The sequence below is a fragment of the Suricata suricatta genome, chromosome 10 (genome assembly GCF_006229205.1).
Source record: "Suricata suricatta isolate VVHF042 chromosome 10, meerkat_22Aug2017_6uvM2_HiC, whole genome shotgun sequence".
Lineage (NCBI taxonomy): Eukaryota > Metazoa > Chordata > Mammalia > Carnivora > Herpestidae > Suricata > Suricata suricatta.
Genome location: NC_043709.1, coordinates 81,604,116 through 81,611,830, shown reverse-complemented (window position 1 = coordinate 81,611,830; position 7,715 = coordinate 81,604,116). Strand labels below are relative to the sequence as shown.

The window sequence follows — 7,715 nt, the reverse complement described above, 5'->3', positions numbered from 1 at the left end:
AAAACCACTCCCATTTCACCACAAGCAGTAAACAGAAAATGTAGTTTCAACATATAGAACAAAGTACAATATAATATCTGTAAATCCCTCTGAAAATCAGTTTCTCACAATCTGTAGTGTTATTTTATATATGGCTTATTAATCATAAATTTTATTAACCAGATTTTAGACAAACCTGACTTTAAATCACCCTGGAAATTTCAAATTCTCCCATGGTTACTTAATCAGAAAATGCTGGGGAAAAAAAAGAAGGAATAAGAAACTAAAAGGTAGTTTTTCTTTTCTCCAGGAAATACAGAGAATCACTTCTATCTCAGCCAAATAATTTAGAATATTGGCAGCTCAAATTGGCATGATTGACACAAGTAGATAACACTCAAAACAAACCCAGGGCTAAGGAAAATTGTATCATAAGCAGTTTTGTGATCCATTTTTTCCTCTCTGCAAAACAGGTAAGAGAATCCTCAAAGATATCACACATAGTCATTTACAGACAGTATCATTTTATGGAATTTTCTAAGGTGTTAATTAAAAGTTTTAATGAATGCTAATCATCTGTCAATTTCATTGGCAATCTCTGTTCAACCATATGCTTCTCTTTTACACCTGTAAGTTTTTTAAAAACCATTACTTTAAATTGTTTTACTTCCTTAACATGATATTTGTATTAATATTTAGGAAACAAAACTTCTGCAATCCTATACAGCAACCTTCTATATAGCTCTTTAACGTATTTTATAAGTTCCTTAAATAAGGTATGAGTATGTAAGATTTGCATGATCACTATAGTTCCAAGAGAGGATCTAAAAATCTTTACTCTTCTTTAAAGTATCTTTATTCTTTTAAAGTTAAACTGGTTTTATGCCCAGGAAACAATTCCGAGCCAGAAAATTAAACATGGGCATGGCATCCTAGAACCTGAGAAATGGAATCCCATCTCATTAAATCACTGTACAACTTTTGCCACCTTAATCTTTCTCTGGTTCATATTCTTTTACATTCAATCCTTCATTCATACATTTTTATTCACAGAGCACTCAGAAGTACTGGGCATATAACAATGGACAGAATGTCCAAATATTTCTCTCCTCAGTGAGCTTATGTTCTACTTAAGGAAGGCAATAAGAAAATGTACAGTTAATTCAAAATGGTAATAAAAACTGAAGAGAAAAATAAAGTGGGAAGCAGTGAAAGTGAAGAGGGAGTTCTTAAAGAGGGATGGAAAGGGTGGTGAATTTTGAGATAAGGAGGCTAGGCAAGGACTCACTAAGAAAATACATTTGAGTAAAGACCTAAAGGAGAGAGAACAAGCCACGCATATACCTGTGTTCTATGAAGCCAGAGCAGCAAGTGCCAAAGCCCTGGAATGGTAAAAGTGGGAGAAGTCTTTGAACATCAAGTGTGGATGGCCCAGACTAAACAAAAGGGAAGGTATTAGGCTATGAGATCTGAGAGGTAGGGCAATAACAAATTGTGGTACTATAGCTATTGATCCATGAGACAAATGGAGCCATTAGCGGCTTTGAACAGAGGAGAAACATGATCTGTCTACATTGTAAAATGGTCACTCTGACTGTCTGTTGTTAAAAATTGGCTAGAGATGGACAATGGTGTTAGCAGGGACACCAGCTAGGAGGCAACCAGAATAACCCAGATGAGAGATGACGATAGTTTGAACTTGAGTGGTGACTGAAGACGTGGTAAGAGGCAGTCAGAATTTGGATATATTTTGAAGGTGGAAAAGATAAGATTCCTGAGAAAGTAGGATACTAAAGGAAGAATAGTGTAAGGATGACTTCAAGGATTTCACCTGAGCTGCTGCAAGAATGTAGGTGTCATAACTGAGATAGAAGAGACTATAAGAGAAGCAGGAGATATGGGGTAGAGAGGGGGAAGCAGGAGCTCATTTTTTTTACCCATTATATTAAATTGTCTATTAGAAATTTAGTGACAGGTGTCAAGTAGGCAGTTGGATATATGAGTTTAAAGTTCAGGAGAGCTCTGGTATCCAGACATATATTTAGAAGTCATCAATGTATCAGTGTACATATGGCATTTAAAGCATTAGACTGGATGAACAAAGATTTTTGTTTTGATAGAAATAAGAAGAGGTCCAAGAACTAAGCCCCAGGGCATGCCAATGTTTAGAAATTGCAGTGATGAAGAGAGACCAAATAAAGAACAGAAAAGCAACAGCTAGTATATACAAAGAAAAATCAAGAAATGGAAGCCAAGTGAAGAAGGTGTTATGAAGCAACAAGAGTCAACAATTTCCAGAGGTGCTGGTGGTACAGGTAAGGCGAGGGCTGAAAAGGAATCCCAGCAGCATGGGAGCCCCTGTTGATTTGAACCAAGAGCAGTTATGGTGACATGATGAAGGCAAATAAATGCCTCTGTGGTTTTAAAAGAAAAAGAGAGGGAAGAATTTGGAAGAAAAATAATATACAATGTTTTCATGGAATTCTTTAAACAGAAAAAAATAAATGTGGAGTCACTGGGGAAGAGTGACATCAAAAGAGTGTTTTTCCTCTTCAAATGGAAGAGACAACAGGTTGGTATGTTGAGGGGAAAAAATCTAGCAAGACAGAAAAAAAAAACTCATGATGCAGAGGCAGAGAGGCGCATTGGTGGAATCATGGATGAGCAGGCCAGGGGAAACAAACCATATGGTCATGTGCACAGGTGGAGGAGGCTTTACTAAGATCACTGACACTTCATACACAGGATAGAGGAGAAGGCAGACTATATGCATGCAGGCACACAGCTATGGTGATACAAGTTTTGAGAATCCTCTTCTTGGTCCTTCAACTTTCTATAAGAAATAGGATGCAAGATCACAAGCTGAGAGTGTGAATGGCAGAGGAGCCATGACAGGTGTAACAAGCCAGGCTCTGCCACCAAGTCAGCAAACACCATTCCTTTTCTCGAAAGATCTGGTCTCCTGGATCATCACACAGATTCTTCCTTCTCATCATTCTGATTTCAACTCGAATGTCATCTTCTCTGACCACCCGAACCAAATCAGATCCTCAGAACTACTCTCTATCAGGGGTGCCTGGGTGGCTCAGTCAGTTGAGCGTCCAACCTCAGCTCAGGTCATGATCTCACTGCTCATGGGTTTGAGGTCCACCTCGGGCTCCATGCTAACAGCTCAGAGCCTGGAGCCTGCTTCAGACTCTGCGTCTCCCCCTCTCTATGCCCCTCTGCTGCTGACACTCTGTCTCTGTTTCTCAATAATAAACAAGTGTTTAAAAAAAATTTTAAAGAACTACTCTCTGTCATATTATGCTACTCCCTCTTCATATAAATTATCGTATTTATTAATAGTTTATTTTCTCTCATGTTACTAGGCTATAAGCTCCATGAGGGCAAGGGCTGTCTAGTTTGTTCACTGCTTTATCCCCAGTGCAAAGATAGTGCATGGCACATGGTTGGTACTTGATTCGCCAATCCACGCACTGTGTTTTGGGACATTTTAACCTCCTCAGAGAAATGTTACCTATATGAGACATATGCTTATGGTACTGTGGTTCTAGATGGAGAGAACCCACATAAAAAAAGAATCTGGAGACAGAGGGGGAAATAGTAATTCTAGCTGCATTTTTATTACCACTTGAAGAGCAGAGTTAAAACTTGTGGCATCATTGTCCTTGATGAACACTGAAATTATTTGTAAGCTGATTTGGGACATGACTTGAATTGACCTCTAATTAAGTCACAAAGACAACAATCCATTTTCAAGTTCCACCAAAAAACACTACCAGTAACGGGGACTATCTATACTTCTGTATATCTTTTCATTTTCTCTATTGTAGATAATTTTTGTCTCTTTAAGTATTGTTAAATACAATCTAAAGAAAATAAAGGGAATTTTCTGACATTCCACAAGAAGCTCAAGTCACATTACCCCGGACCATATTCAACATCTAGGTCCAACTCTTCACCTTGGAGCAGCTTGGGGAGCACAGACATCAGCACTTAACCAACTTGTGTCTTCGGGGAACTGAATGTCCTACTTATTTCTTAAGCAAAACAGCTATTTTTTGAGAGAGAGAGAGCATGAGTGAGTCACTATCAGTTGTAATAAGTGTAAGTATCAATTATTTTAGAAATGGTGAAATAAGTTTGCATGGTATTAAAAGTTACTTTTCCTTTAGGGCAAATTACTTATTTGATTCAAATGGATGACACTAGCAAAACATTCATCTATGAAAAGCCACCCTCATCATGCACTTCCATAAATGCAAGTTTAGTAATTTGAATTCTCTTTGTTTTATTTCAGGGCAAACATCAAGAAAGAATAACCTCTTATGGATCATTATGCAGCATATTCATGAGAAGGCAGCCAATGAATCTGAGAGGACACTGTGTTAATATAAGCCGTGACTAACATGCTCTCTTCATAGTCACATCTCAGGATCACATTTATACAAAGTGGCAGAGTTGGCTCTGCTGGTTGTGAACTGTACATCCCCTTTTATGGAAAATATCAACACGGATTTTTCTTCATGACTGGAGGTCTTTTCCTCATCTAAATATTAAAGTCTGATAAGTCTTCCCAACTTACTGGAGCATAATCATACTTGCTACTTGTTAATTAGGAGCAGGGTGATAACTATTAAAAGTTGAAAGAGTTTCCTGTGGTTGCAACAAGTTTCAACATGATCCTAAGCTTTGTCAATAACCACAAGGGGAAAAAGAAAGCAAAAGAAAAATGCCTCTCTAGAGTCCTTCATTCCTGAGAGAAGGGTGAAATCTACTGCTATTATATCATTCTCATTTGAAGGTCATCTTAACACCAAAGGAGGCCATACGGTGGACCCAGCCATGTCCAGGGTGGAGGATACAGACCAGGAAGAGAGCTATAAGACCTGGGTTCTATGATCAATTCTCTTACTTATCTATGTGACCCTCAATTTCCTCTAATGGGTTTGAAAGAAGAATTATAGATGTCCCAGTCTAAAATTCTATTTTCCATTGGCCAGTGTAAAATCCTGAAGAAAAATTTGCAAAACATTCCTGAAAGCCCTGGGCATTATCTCTTTTTACCAGGCAAATACTTGTATCTTGATAGCTTGTATTGGTATGCCATTTTTCAATTACAGAATATGTGAGCTCTTATATATACTATCTCATTGATGCCTCTGAGCAGCCTCGCAAAATATGTTATAACTGTTTCCTTCAAAAGCTAGGGAAGAAAGAGAAGGAAGAAGAAAAGAGATTGAGTGGCTTTCATAACATTAGAATGGAGGGGCCATACCCAGAAATACTTGTCCCTATCACTTCGCTTGGAGTTATAACTTATCAGTACAAACCAAAATGTAGAGACCAGTTACTACATAGAAAATGGAAACAAGCAATAAATAAGGAGAGAATTTAAAATAAAAAATCTTTGAGAAAAGAAAAATTACAAATGGCCCCATGAACTCAGATAATATATCACATTGCTTTACCACATTGGGTTTTTCCCCACCATTTAATTCACCATTCTTCAGAGAATTCAGCCTAAAATAAATTTGTCTGCAGTGGCAAATTTCCTAAAACAAATATTAAACATGGCTACTGGGATTTCTGTAGCATGTTATCAAAATAATGAGTTATAAATACTCAATTTATATACCACATACCTATTACCAAAAAGAAAATATACACATCATCCCCTAGGCCCGAACTAAAATTTATATTTGCATTAGTCAAGAAAAAGAAAAAGAAAACAAGAAGTAGAATCTGAGGAGAGTTCAAGTATAAAGGTCACAGGAGGTACTGTCAACACTCAGTGATACTGTCAGAAACCTTATTCCAACCTGTAGAACAACCCAAATGGAAATAACCCAAAAGCAGACCTTGCATTTTTCCCCCAAGGGTTATAACTTGCAGGACTAGTGCCTTTCCAGCTGAAAACGATAAAGTTTGAACTTTATCAAAAGGTATACAGCATATAAAAAAGATCATAAACCCATCAACACAAATAACTGAATCTGGCAGTGCTACAGCTGCTCCACACGTCACCAAAGCAAGGAATGAACAACTGACATCGATTTGAATGCTACAGTTTAAAAACATGTTCATGTAACCAACTCATTTTAGCTCTCACAAAAATCCTGTGAGGTAAACCCAATGGTCACAGGTGAAGAAAGGGAAGTTCAGAGAAATTAAGTGGCTTGAGACAAGAAAACCCAGATGATGGCTTGAGATTCTTTCCCTGCTATGCTACTTCTGAAGCAGCAATACAAAAACTGGTGATAGGAGTACTGAGCACATATATTTAAGCCATTAAGAACTAGGGGTAGTCTTATAAAAAGAATACACAGGGACGCCTGGGTGGCTCCCACAGTTTAGTGTCCGAATTCGGCTTAGGTCATGATCTCACAGTTCATGAGTTCAAGCTCCATATTTGTCTCCGAGTTAACTGCTCAGAGCCTGGAGTCTGCTTCAGATTCTGTGTCCCTCTCTCTCTGCCCCTCCCCTCCAATGTTCTCTCTCTCTCTCAAAAATAAGTAAAAACATTTAAAAAAACATTTTAAATACATAGAACTTTCCTAGAAAGGCAATTTTTATTGCCTTCTCCACTCACTATCCATTATGTAATAAGAGCTAATGTAGGGATTTAAAGTACAAGAAAAACAGAAGGGAGGGAGAAACGAAGTACAAAGAGAGAAAGGTAGAAACAAGAAGCATAAACTTCCTAACTTAGCTAAATAAGTGTATTCTCTTCTCTGGACTAGAAACTGTGGTAGCAATATGCAATTGTGGAGGGTAGATTAAAAAGTGATGTCTTAGCTTTGTGCAGTGGCAGTATTGTAGCCAATGAGGTTTATCCAAGGTGCAATTATTGCTAACTGAAAAAGTGATAGCTTAAAATTTAAAACCAAAATACGTAGTTGAAATTTACATGGAAAAATTGAGATAAATAAAACAGTTAAAATGCATTAAAACAGCTAAGATCCTATTGTACTTAAAAAAAAAGTTGTCTATGGTAAACCTATGGCATTACTATTGAGGTAACAAAAATTATTTACAAAGCCAAATCAAACTTAACTCATGCTGTTTCAAAGGGGCACAGGCACCCCAATGTTTATAGCAGTGCTACTGATGACAGCCAAAGTATAAAAAGAGCCCAAATGTCTGTCAACAGATGAATGGATAAAGAAGATGTGGTGTATATATATATACACAATGGAATATTACTTGGCAATCAAAAAGAATGAAATCTTGCCATTTGCAATTACATAGATGGAACTAGAGGGTATCAGGCTAAGTGAAATTAGTAAGAGAAAGACAAAGATCATATGATTTCAGTCATATGAGGAATTTAAGATACAAAACAGATGAACATAAGGGAAGGGAGGCAAAAATAATATAAAAACAAGGAAGGGGAAAACATAAGAGACTCAAATATGGAGAACAAACTGAGGGTTGCTGGAAGGGGGCGGATGGGCTAAATGGGGAAAGGGCATTAAGGAGGACACTTGTTGGGATGAGTACCGGGTGTTATACATAGGGGACAAATCACTGGAATCTACTCATGAAATCATTACTGCAGTATATGCTAACTAACTTGGATGTAAATTAAAAAAGAAAAAATAATTAATTAATTAATTACATATAAAGGAAACTCCTGAAATAAATTTTATTGCTTGAAAACTGAGGCAGCCTCTGACCAATATTAAGCAGAAAAAAATAATAAATCTACATTTAAAATACTTAGGCCCTGG

General features: G+C 37.2%; 1 non-coding gene across 1 annotated transcript; it reads left to right on the top strand.

Moving 5' to 3' along the window:
• The first annotated feature begins 6,778 nt into the window (after positions 1 to 6,778).
• LOC115305776 lies at positions 6,779 to 6,912 on the top strand. Its single transcript, XR_003914982.1, has one exon. It is a non-coding gene; the product is annotated as a U4 spliceosomal RNA (small nuclear RNA).
• The last annotated feature ends 803 nt before the right edge of the window (positions 6,913 to 7,715 follow it).